The following is a 12,746-nucleotide window of genomic DNA, read 5'->3' on the forward strand; positions in this document are numbered from 1 at the left end:
CAGAGTAGTTGGGACTACAGGCGTGTATCACCACATCTGGCTAATTTTTAAATTTTCATTTTTGTAGAGATAGGGTCTTTCTATGTTGCCCCAGGTGATCTTCAACTCCTGGGCTCAAGCGATCCTCCCACCTCAGTCTCCTAAAGTGTATAACATGTTGTGTTTTTTTAACTTAATCCCAACTGTAATAGTATAAAATGTTTTTTTAATAACCACAAATTCCTAATTTTAATTAAGTGCAATCAAGAACTTTTAACCCTTTATATTTGTTTCCTATTAAACGTCTATCTCTGCCACGAGGCCAAGAGTTATTCCCCTGTTATCTTCTAAAAGTTGTTTCACAGTTGGACTACGCTCTACCCGGCAGTGATTTGGGGGAGGATAAGGAACATTGGAAGATCCATTTATTTGCCTATGGATATCCAGTTGGCAAGGCATTATGGGAAAGACTCCTGCCACCCTGCAGGGTCACCTTTGTCATAAATGAAGTCTTGGCGCACATGTGTGACGATTCCTAGGCCCTCGGGGTGACCACTACCTCGCTTGTCTTTCTGATGTTGTTTCTTTATCACCGGCGTAATGTCTGAGGGCACCGTCCTGCACCTCGGTGGCTGCTGTTCTGCTCATCTTGGCTGTCCTCTTTCCTTGTGTGGTTACACACCTGTTAGAATCAACACATTTGCCGGGCGCGGTGGCTCACGCCTGTAATCCCAGCACTTTGGGAGGCCGAGGCGGGCGGATCACAAGGTCAGGAGATCGAGACCATGGTGAAACCCCGTCTCTACTAAAAATAGAAAAAATTAGCCGGGCGCAGTGGTGGGCGCCTGTAGTCCCAGCTACTCGGGAGGCTGAGGCAGGAGAATGGTGTGAACCCGGGAGGCGGAGCTTGCAGTGAGCCGAGATTGCGCCACTGCACTCCAGCCTGGGCGACAGAGCAAGACTCCGTCTCCAAAAAAAAAAAAAATCAACACATTTATTTTTGCAAAAACAATCTTCCGGGATTTTGAATAGGCTTGCCTTGAATGCATACATTTGAGGAGAATGTCATCTGGACAAGATCCTTTCAAGCTAAGGATGGTTTGGGAGGGTATATGTATCTATTGTGGTGGCAGTAGTAGCCCATTAAATACTGTTTATGAACAACCTCTTTCAAAGGCAATTTGGCAATGTCTATTAAAATAGCGAGTGCACTACTCTGTTAGCCAATAATTCTACTTCTAGAAATTTATCCTAGCGATACACTCACTCAGATTCACAAAGACAAGCTATTTTAATTGGATCTTAGTAGTATCTTTGTTTGACAAGATGAGGAATAATCAAAATGCTGTGTAAAGGAACTTGGCAAATAAACTATGGTGCATCCATATCATAGAATACTGTGGCAACGTTAAGAAGAATGAAGTTGGTCCATATTCCCTATGTACAGTTGTGGACCCATATATTGCTCAGCCCACGGTTGGCACGGGAATGTCTCCAGCAGTGGTCAGGTCACAGGCCCGTCTGTGCTGCTATCGTCTTCCTCGCTGAGGTCTTCCAGCCAGGACAAGGCCTTGTCAGCAGGCGACCCCTTGCCCCCACACTGCGGAGCATTCTTTTGCTCTGAAGTGGCGCTCCCCAAAGCACATCTTCAGGCCTCTGCCCCACGCAGGGTTGCCCTGACACTGTTGAAATGCAGATCCCTGGCACCATCTCTGCAGAGTCAAACTCTAGGTACAGGCCAAGGATCTGGGGTCTGAGTTACAAGCAGCCCCGGGGGGCACTGCCTTTGAGAGCAGCACTCCCCAACTTGCCTGAGGCATGGGGATGATCCTCACACACCCAGACCTGGAGCCCCGGCCACGGAGCTGCGAGTTCGGGAGCTCTGGGGGCCCAGGAACGTGTATGTCAAGCACACGTCTGCATCCCCAGTTCTGACCATGCAGAGCGCTCGGGAAGCTGCTTTAGGAGACTCCCCTTAGATGGTGTGGAACCCCCTCATTCTAGGGCATGTGCACGCACAGGGACTCCCTCCCCACCAGCTTCGGGGGCTGTGATAGCATCACAGCTGGGGGAGCAGAGCCAGGCTGTGCACTCACAGTGGCCAGGTCAGGGGCCAGCCTTCGTTGTGTGCCACTGGCCCGCCCTGGAGGGCCCTGCTAGGAGTTTTGCATCCTGCCAACCCCCTCAGGGTGTGGGCGGTGCCCAGTCACTGGGAATGACAGACTGGCAGCAGGAAGCTGAGACACACTTGACTGAAATGCGTGACCTTCCTGGGGAAGCTCAATCCACAGCCTCTGCTGAGTGCCATTGTCAGCTGTTTTCTCCATCTTGACAAAATCAGCCTCCCAGTGAAAGTCCCACGGGCATGAGCTTGCCAGCCAGACTGCATTGATCATCTCTCTCACTTTTCTTTCTATTCTATTTTTAGGGTTTTCTTTTCTCCTCTTCAAAGAAGCAAGTTGTGTAAGAGTTGCAAAAGATTGAGAAATGCTGAAAGAAATGAAAGGCCTCGTTTCATCCAGCCCTCAGGGATGAGCCCCGTAGCAGGTCAGTGCTAGGTTTTCAGAGCCATCGAACACAGTCATGTGAATGTGTGTGAGTGATACGTGTACATGCACATACGTACATGTGCACATATAGTCTTCTGGGGCACACAGGATGGTCACTTCTTCAGTAATTGCTACTTAATATTTCATGGTGTAATTACGCTGTGATTTGTTTAATACGTTCTCTATTGGTAGAATTTTTGCTCTTACAAATTTGTTTTACTTTGGGCTCCTATAGTTTTGCCATGAATAATCCTAAAAATGCACATTTGTGTAGTTGTACAAGTGGCTCTGTCCTGCCATGGTTGAGAGAGGAGACTCGGGAGTCGGATGCATGGGTTAGAGGCACAAATCCAGGCTCAAGGACTGACTACCCATGTGAGCACTGTCTTAGTCCATTGTGTGTTGCTCTGAGAGAATACCTGAGGCTTCATAGTTTATAAAGAAAAGAGGTTTATTTGACTCACGATTCTGATGGCTGAAAAGTCCAGGTCTGGGCAGCTGCATTTGGTGAGGGTCCTAGACTACTTCAACTCATGGCAGAAAAGTGAAAGGGCAGCAGGTGTGTGCAAACAGATCACACAGCGGGGGAGGAAGCCAGAGAGGGAGACCCAGGAAGCCAGGCTTTTAAAGCATCCTCTCTCTCAGAAACAAGTCCATTCCTGGGAGAGCCAGAACTCACTCACTACCAAGAGAACAGCACCGAGCCATCCATGAGGGATCCATCCCGAAGATCCACACACCTCCCACCTCGCAACACCACACCCATGTCAACCTGAGTTTTGGTGGGGACAAGAGAACCACATCCAAACCGTAGCAACCATGGACCCATTACTCAACTCCCCTTTGCTTTCATCTGCCAAGTGTGGAAAATTTGTACTGTCAGTACTTACGTAAGTGCTTACACAAGAGAGCTGCTGTGAAGGGTAAAGTAACATCCTCAGGCAGGCTGGAGCCGTGCTCCCTTCATAGTAAGTGCTTGGTGAGTGTTAAGTACAGTTTTATTACTGGTGAGGAGTTTTCTAGTAAATACATAGAGGTAGAATTGTTGAGCAAAAATATAGGTCGGCCACTTCTTTGTCCTTGGTCAGGTCACGATCTCCTGTAACTCTTTAACAAAACATAGTCAGTGATTTACATGCTTCTCCTTTAATCTCAGACTTAGTTTTTAAAACTAAGTGGTTGCCGTCTTTGTGTTTCATCTCAGGGCTGTAAAACTATCCCAGCCTGCGTGCAGGAAGGGGTAAGGGCCCTTAAACGAAGGTGGAGTGAGTGATGTCCGTTCTCTTGCTGTTTCACTGCCACGGCAAGAGAGATGGGAAGGGGCAGGCAGACGAGGAAAATATTTGGAAGGAGATCTGACGACATGTATCAGTGTGGGAGTGAGAGGGGGAGAACCAGCGCTAACTCTCGCGTTACAGACGTGAGAAACTCAGCGTCACTGAGCCTGCAGGAGGCCGTGGGGAGCGTGGTAGAGGGGATATAGGTAGGGTTCGTTCTGGGTAAATGTGAGAGGCAGTACAGGGTGGCGGACAAAGCTGCAGACTCCGTATCAGAGAATTAAGCGAGACAACCCCGGCAGTGGACTAAGTACACAGCAAGCGCTCAGTAATGCCATCACGATGAATGTCAGACGTGCCAGGGTCATTCAGGTGTCCACCAGAGACATGACCGCAGGCTCCAGGGTGGAGACGTAGAAGCTTGAGATCTCCGTAGTGATCGCGGTGGAGGTGGGAACGGATCGGGCTCCGCAAGCCGTCCTGCTGGCTGGATCTGCTGGCTGCTTTAACGAAGGCTCCCTGGAGCCATGCAACACCTGCTCATGTGTGTGTCACCCGTGGCCGTCCTCACTCTACCACGGCAAAGCTGAGTGACTGCAACAGAGACAGTAAGGCCACAAAGGCTCCAGTCCCTAGTGCCCATCCCTTCCCAGGAAGCCCTTGCCAACCGCTGGATTCTGTTCCTGAACAGGAGCACGCAGAGGAGGGGTCGGCACAGGGCCCCAGGGGTGTCCCAAGAGATGGAGGAGACAAGTCAGGAAAAGGGAGAGTTTCCTTAAGAGAAGGGACAGCCCACCCCTGCCGCGTTCCTTGCGGTTGCTTTTCTCTTTGCCCGACAACCAGATTTCTCTGCAACCTAATCTTTGAGGCAGACAAAACCCCCAGCCCCTAAGGTGATGTCTCTTCTGCCTCAGAGGAGATGCTCAGTGTGAGCATCTTGGAGTGTCCTGGAATCTTCTCCTCCACGGTCAAATGCCCAGGAAAGGGCTGGGGTTCGGCTGGCTCCTGTCAGGTGGACCTAGTCAACTGTCCCTAACAGGCGGGGTCTCACTGCAGGCACTCGGCAGCCGGCCCACCCTGGGTGTCTGTAGTCCCATGTCTTCAAGACACCCTTTCAGTGGTTACCCCCCAAACCGTGCCAGTGGGAGCCCTTTATTCTGGGAGCCTGATGCAGTGAGGAGGTGCGTTCATCACTGCGATTCCACAAGGCATGCCAGGCCTCTATGCAACTGTCCGTTGGAAACTCCAGATTCCAGCTGCAGACAGGGTCGCAGAGCGTCCCCCGCCCACACACACAGCCTGACAGGTGACATCAGCTCAGCGGGGACACGGAGCTTTCACGTGGCGCTTTAGTTCAGGCCAGCATGACGTGCTTAACTCTGCTACCTACTGAGCCCGAGTTCCCCCAGGAACCCCACGTCTGAGATCCTCGTGACCACAGGGTGGTGACCAACTGCCTCCCTGGACAGCCTCCCCTGCTGTGGGCGGCTCAGGGCTGCCCCACCAGGATGCCCCCATGAGCCCCCTGTTCTCTCAGGGTCTGCCGCGGCTGCCCCATTCCTGATTGTAGTCTTCTCTTTTTGAGACAACAGAGCACAAATTCTGTTTCAGAGGCAACCATGAGGCGTGCGACATGGCTGCAAATGGGGTTTGTTTCTTGGATTTTTCTCTCCAGTGTCTCGTCTGATCTCAGCACCGCTCATCAGAACTCAGGGCATTTCTTGCTGATTGAGTGAGAACTGACACAGAGCCCTGAATTCTCCTGGAGGCTGCTCATTGGAAAGTCTGCTCCAGTTCACTGCAGATGTATAAAGCCTCACACCAGACTGCATCTCAGGACGCACCGTTCTGCTCTGTTCTATTTTGTCCTGTTCTATTTCCCCCGAAGATTGAGTGCAGAGGTTCCTGAGGCAAAACTCCTGTGGACCCACCATGAAGCTGGTCTTGAAAGATGCTGCACCGGACGACTCATCCACTCACTAGAGACTCACTTTGGCAAAGAAGGGCTAGGGCGTCACTGGAAGAACCCACAGCCAGGCATGAAAGGACATCAGCCAGGCAGGGCACCACATTCAGCACAAACGCTGCGTGTTCCCATGGAAACAACACAAAACCTGACCGAGGAAATGAATGCCGAATGTAAACTATTTGTTTAATTTTAATGGGAGTCAATTCTAAGCAGTGTATTCCCAGTGCTATTTGAAATTTTCATAGGGTAACAGTAAATGCCTCTAATCTCTTTTTATTTTTAATTGGATTTTCCAGTGGACTGATTCCCTGTGAATAAAGGGAGAGAAACACAAAGCAATGTAAACAAAGCCAAAGGCATGAGCAACTCCAGGGCAAACCGAGGCAGAGTCCCCGCATATCTGTGATCCTGGGTGCAGGAGAGCCGGCCGCCGACTCGCCCCCGTCACACCAGCTTCCTCAGCGTCCCCAGCCAGCTGTCCCTAGCCCTGGCCCTCACCACACCTGTCAGCCTGTGCCATCCTCAGTTTCGGGGCTTGCTGTGGCCACTGCTGGGCTTGGGGAAGGGCAGTGGTAGGTGGGAGGGGTGGGATGCTCTTCTCCAGTACCAGCGGAGTTGTTTCCTGCCCAGCGGTGTTCACTGTGAAAATCTACCCAGGCGCACGCTCACGATCCGTAAATTGAACTTCAATAAAAAGGTAAAATGTAGGTCACTCCCTGAGCTGAGAAGGAAGCTCTCATTTATGAGGGGGACTGTGATGGACCACGCCCCGTTTATGAGCTGCTCACCCCGGACAGAACTTGTGTCCAACTCGGGGCCTCCAGGGCCCAGTGAGCCGCTCTGAACTCCGAACGTGAGACAAAGCTACCGAGAATTCTAACAGCTCCTCTCCTCTCCCTCTCCCTCCCTCTATTTTCTCTCCCTCCCCCCACCCATTTCTCCCTCTCCCTTCATTTCTGTCTCTCACTCTCCCTTCCCTCTTCACCCTCCCTCTCCCCCTCCACTTCTCCCTCTCCCTCCATTTCTGAGGGACATGGCCTGGGCACTGGCACACGCCATGGTGAGCCCCAAGGGAGGACACAGGCTCCCTGCCACTCTCCTCAGGGGTCACTGAGCATGTGGGGAATAAATGAGGGGACTTGGAGCCTGACAATGGTAGTCTCAGGCCCTGCTCTCAAAGCCTGGTCCACACCCAGCAGCCTCCGCCGAGGGCCTGGGCAGGCCACAAAACGGGAGCCTTGAGCCCCTGAATAGGTCTGTGCGTTCCGGGGCAAGGTGCTTATGTGGCCGGGAGAAGACCTGGCTCCGGGGCAGAGAACTGTTCTCAGGGCTCTCCGGAGTCACCGCTGCTAACAGTTAGCCTGATGGGCAGCGAGGCCCACGGGGAGCGAGGCTCCCAGTGGGGAGAGGGGCCTGTCCCCTGTCTGCCTGTTTCGGGGTGCCAGGGTCCCAGCATGGTGGCCATGGCCGGGCAGGGAAGCTGAGGTGGAGTCACACAAGAGTGACAGAGAGGAGACCCAAATCTCCTGCCTTAGCTGGGAAGCAGCCTCTCCACCTGCTGCCTGGACCCCTGAGGCCGGAGGGGCAGGACTCACAGGACAGAGGGGAACGGAGGCCTCAACCCTGCAGGTGCAACCTAGTGGTTTTCAGGGCTCAGGGGAGGCAGCGGACAGAGTCTCTTGTTCTTCCTAACTGCAGCTGGACCCTGCTGTGACCCCTCCCTATACCCCTGCCATCCACCCTCCTGAAAGATAAACGGCCTGGAGCATTTCACCCGCAGACATGAAAGACCCAGGGGAAGAGCTCGGGCCTCCCTGCTCCCTTGGTCAAGCAGCCCAGAGGTTCCCAGCGCAGGGAAGGCTGTAGAGCAAAGGTCACTGGGTGGTATCCGGCGACCAGGGAAAATCAGTGCCCACCCTTAAGCAGGACCCTGCCAGCCTGTGTAGCTGACCCCTCAAGGAGGGTGCATTGGATGGCAGGTTTGAGGGAGATTTGCTTGGGTCCAGGCTGGGGGGTTCTGCCTGACCCCCCAAGGCCAGACTGTCCTGTGAGTGGGCTGGTGCCAGCCCGGCGTCGGCCTCCGTACCCACCTCCCAGTAGGAGGGCCTTGGCGCAGGCCACACCTTGCACCTCGGTTACTCAAGGCACAACCCAAACAGGCAGGGATTCCCCTATCTGCAGGCTGTGAGCTCTGCATCTCCAGGGAAACCGCCCAGCCTCTGCCAGCAGCAAGGAGGAAAAGCTCAGGGCCATAAAGGATCTCAAGCCCTGCAGCCCCTGGCGCCGCTGAGCCACCTCCCCAGAGCACGGTGCCCTCTCTGATTCCTGCTCCCTCCTGGGGGTGACCCTGCCCCGTCTAGGGTCGGGGGCCCCATCCGAAGGCAGCCTCTCCTCACTGCCAGTAAAGCTCTTTGTGGGGGCCACGCCCACCACCCTGGGTCCTGTCTTTTTCTTGATTGGCCTGGAAATCCCCTAACTTGTCTCACTACGAGAAGCTTCCAGCCCAGACATCTGATCAGCGTGGGCCACACCCGGCTTCCAATTCACAGGAAGTGAAAGCTTCAGTCCTAGTCACTGACTTGGCAGCCGCTGACCAGACAGGACTCGGGAGCGTTTTCGGGCACCCAACCGCACCCAGGGATGGGGCAGGCTCTGGTCCTGTCATTTTCCCACCCCAGGAATGGGAGGGAGCTCTGAACCTCAGCCCTTCCCCACCTGGCTCCCCAGGTGGAGGTCTGAGTCTGGCCTCAGAACCCCTCAAATCCGAGAACCCCTCTCCAACAAAGGGCGGTGCTGGGGTCCAGCCCTGACCACAGCACTCCGTGGCCCTTCCTGTCCCCTGAAGCTGCCTGCCCAGCCAGAGGGCCCCGCCTGCACTGGGACCACCCTGCTCACCTCCCTGGGCCACCCCAAGCCACCCTACTGCCTGGAGCCACCTGAAACCCTAGACCCCAGGGCTTGGTCCGTGTTTCCCAGGGTGGCCGCTTCTCCAGAGAGAATTTGGCTTTTCTGCCAGCCCTGCCGCCCTCTGCTACACCATTGTGGGTGCTGCAGGGAGAGACCCCCACCCTCCTTTTCTCTGTGGGAGGCTGACTGGGCTCACCGGCTCAGCAGGGACTCCTGGACATCCTCCGGGCCTGGAAGGGACTGGCACGCAGGGAGGGGCCCTGCCATGAGTGCAGGGTCCTCCACTCTGGGCTGCTAATAATTAAAGGATGACGGGACTCCGGGACTCACTTCCACTCTGCAGCCCAGACAGCCGGGCTGGGGCCAGGGAACAGGAATTGAACAGAGGCTGCCCGGGGTATTCTCGTGATTAGGGCCCAGCAATAACCTTTGTGATGTACGAGAGTGAGATTACATTTCAGTTATCCAGGGCCACGGGGCCACGGGGCCACTGCACACCAGCCACTGAAAGCCTTGTTTCTGCCAATCCTGCGGTCCCCCTCCCTGCTCCCACCATGCTCCTGCCCCTGACCCACTGCCCCCAGGCTCAATCCTGCCTACAGCATTTCCGGATTGTTGCGTGAATGCCTGTTGCCCGTCACTGGGTACCCAGACAAACGTCCCCTCCTGGGGAGGCCCCCATCCTCTGTCTAAAGTAGCCCCTTCCCTGCCAGTCCTCCCCCCACCCATGGAGCCACAGCCCTGAGCATCGAGAAACCTGGAAGTAAGCCCTCACTCTCCCTCTTCCCTCCTCGTCCAAGCCTGACAGAAGCTAGAGGCTGTGGGAGCCCAGGGATGCTGGCTGTGGAGGTCAGCTATAGAGGTCAGGTCAGAGCAGGGCAGAAAGGAGACATGTGGGGAGGAGATGGGGTGAACTCTGCACCCCTCCCTCATCCTGCATCCAGCCTGTATTCCCTTCCCTGGCTCCCTAGGCCTCTGAGCAAACGGCTCCATGAAATTGCATTTGACAAGTGGGTGTGCTCCCTTCCTGGGGGGCCTCTTCAGGGCCCTTTATTTATTATTTATTTTTATTTTTTAGAGACAGGATATCACTCTGTCACCCAGCCTGGTGTGCAGTGGCATGATCTTGGCCACAGGCCCAGGTGATCCTCCCATTTCTCAGTCTCCCAAATAGCTGGGATCACAGGCATGCACCACCACTCCTGGTTAATTTTTGTATTTTTCTGTAGAGACAGGGTTTTGCCATGTTGCCCAGGCTAGTCTTAAACTTCTGGGCTGAAGTGTTCCACTTGCTTCAGCCTCTCACCGTGCTGAGATTACAGGCATCAGGCACTTTGCAAGCTCCATGGCCCTTTAACCCAGAGTGTGCTTATCCTTGACCTGCACACACCTGCTAGGGGCACGGACGGTGTCTGATCTTTACTTACAAGCAGGTCCTGAGCTAAGTCCATGCAGGGCATCTCCTACCCCACACTCCACAGCCCACAGCCTTGGAGCCCCAACCCGCCATGGAGAGTAGCCGTCCCTGTCCCCCAGTGTTTGTTGTTTGCTGACCCCACCAGGCAGCAGCTGCTGAGTGGGTGCTGCTCCCTCCACACCCCTAGTGAGCCCAGTGGCTGGGCCCACCTCAGGTGATGGTGTCCCCAGGAGTAGCCAGATGTCCTCCACCAGCACCGTGTCCATATTGAGCTGGGCGGGGAGGTGGGAGCACAGACACAGCCCAACAGGTGCAATGGGGGCAGGTGGGGATGGGGACTCCTGTCTTCCCACAGGCTCCTGGGGGCTCCGCCACGGCTTCACACGGTCCACACCTCCCAACCCCTGCCCCTCCCTGAGGGAGCCTGAGGACCTGGGCACCGTAGTTTGTGCACAGCATTGAGAGACCCCAGCCCTCCCGGGAGCCTCTGCATCTTGCTGGCGAAGTCACCTGCATGGGCAAGAAGAGGCACAGAGTCCCTTGCTCAGCTGGGGCTGCCTGGAGAGCCAGGGGGTGGTGCAGATAGAAGCTTCTGGAGAGCAGGAGTGGGCAGGCTGCCCTTCCTGCACTGGGGGCAGCACCTGGCCCAGCCCAAGAGACCTGCAGAGGCCGGCAGCTGGGCCTGGGTGCCTGGAACTCAACAGACCGCAAGAACTCGCAGGTCCGGGTGTGGTGTGGCTCCTGTGACAGCCACAGGCATGAGTGTGCATGGAGAGGGAGCGGAGGGCAGGCACTCTGCAAACTGTGAAGTGCGGCGCACCCCGGCAGGTGGTGGGAGCACCTTTGCCACCCTCACCTGCTTCTGCTCCTTGTGGGGTGAGAGGCGGCCGCTCCTTTCTCCAGAGCCTCCTGCAGACCCTGATAGGTCCAGGCCACCTGCACTGGAGGCTCTGGGAGCATCTGAGGCCGTCTTGGACGTAGAACCTGCAAAAGACTGAGCCTCCCTCCTCCCCCGCCTTTCATTAGAAAATCCTAACAGCCACATATTTCATTTGAGAAATAAATATTCATTAAAATCATATAATATGGATTTATGACTGCATTTGAGGGGAAATTAAAGGAATAAATAACCTGTAAGTCTTTGAATTTGTTGTCCTTAGGCGGAAATGTCTCCAGCTTGCTTTCCAAGCTTATTCAAATGAACTTGACTCACTTGTTAGGAAATATGCTTAATTTCTACAGTTCTAGAATCCTTTTTTAGTTTAAATTTTTATGTAAAACACATGGGTTTAATGTTCTGTTGAAAGTTCAGTAAACTCAAGGCAAATAACATTCTTAAGCAACTTTCAAACGATTCCGCAAAGCTCCGACATAAATGACCACATCTGACCCCGCAGAACCTGCCCCTCCCCGCTCTGAAGGAGTCCATGGGGACCCTGTGTGGTCAGAGCTTGAGTGGGGGTTGCTGCGAGTTTGCACCCTTGGAGCACTGGGGAGTTTCACTAAAGTACCAGGAAGAGGTTCTCTGAGCTGAATCCTGGGTTCCCATGGGGTCAGAGCGGCCGCCCTGGAGGGGGCTCTTGTCTGCAAATTGCAAGTGCAGCCCCCAAGCCCCCGACCTTAGGCAGAGGCTCCTAAAGGGCAGCACCAGGCGGGAGGTGGGGGTGGGTGAGAAATGGCTTTCTCTCCCCTAGGAGAGCTCACTCCTGGGCATCAAGCTCATGTGCCCCTGGAGCGTTTCCAGGATCAGGCGCCTGAAGAGCACTGAGCCTCGTGTCAGACAGAGCCCGCTCCCCACCCTGACGGAACTGACCCCCGGCGGGGGAAAGCCTGGCCAGGCCCACAGAGCCCAGGCACCCCCGTCCGCCAACTCATGCGTGTCTGGAGACCTTGGGGTCTCGCCCACACCCCACCGGCTGCAGTGCCCACCCATATCCTCCTGTTACCCGCAGGGATGTGGCCTCTGAGGGACCCCCTCCTCTGAGGCTCCCCCCGAGTGGAAGCCCTGCGTGAAGCTGCTCCTGCTGGACCCCTCCCCACCCCGCTGCTGGAGACGCCTCTGAGCGGCCGGGAGGGCCCGTGTTTGGGAGGAAGTGAGTGCTTGTTGGCCCAGTGCAGCCCAACCTGGCAGAGCGGTTGACATGAGGCTCCTGAGTGGGAAGCAGCAATGGGGGCCTGACGTCTGCCCAGGAGCACACACCTGAGGCCAGGGCTGCTCGTAAATTGAGTTAGGCTTTGAAACAGGCTCTCTGCCAGCTGCTCAGGCAGGGGAGGGAATCGGTCAGCTAGTCCTTGGCGGGAAGACCCCTCGTGACCTGTGACGCTGTGGGCTGGGGGACAGAGGAGTCAGCACTGTGTCCTCCCCGGCACCGCCATGGTGCAGTGCTCGTTTTCTCAGGCTGCGTGGCCCAGGCCCCAGGGTGGGGCTCCTTGTCTCCTAGCCCGGGGATGGGGGAGGAGAAGGGGGGCAGTGTCCTCTCCCTCATATTCAGTGTGTCCACAAAGGCCAGGTGAGAACTCGCTACATGCCTGGAGCTGCTCTGGGTTCTAGGGCCCTGGTGGAGAATTGGGGATCCAAGACCCCTGCCCTCCCAGAGCTCCTACCTGCACTGAGAGGGTCCAGGGCCAGCCTCAGGCCTAGGGCTCAC

The sequence above is a fragment of the Papio anubis genome, chromosome 9 (assembly GCF_008728515.1).
Source record: "Papio anubis isolate 15944 chromosome 9, Panubis1.0, whole genome shotgun sequence".
Taxonomy (NCBI): domain Eukaryota; kingdom Metazoa; phylum Chordata; class Mammalia; order Primates; family Cercopithecidae; genus Papio; species Papio anubis.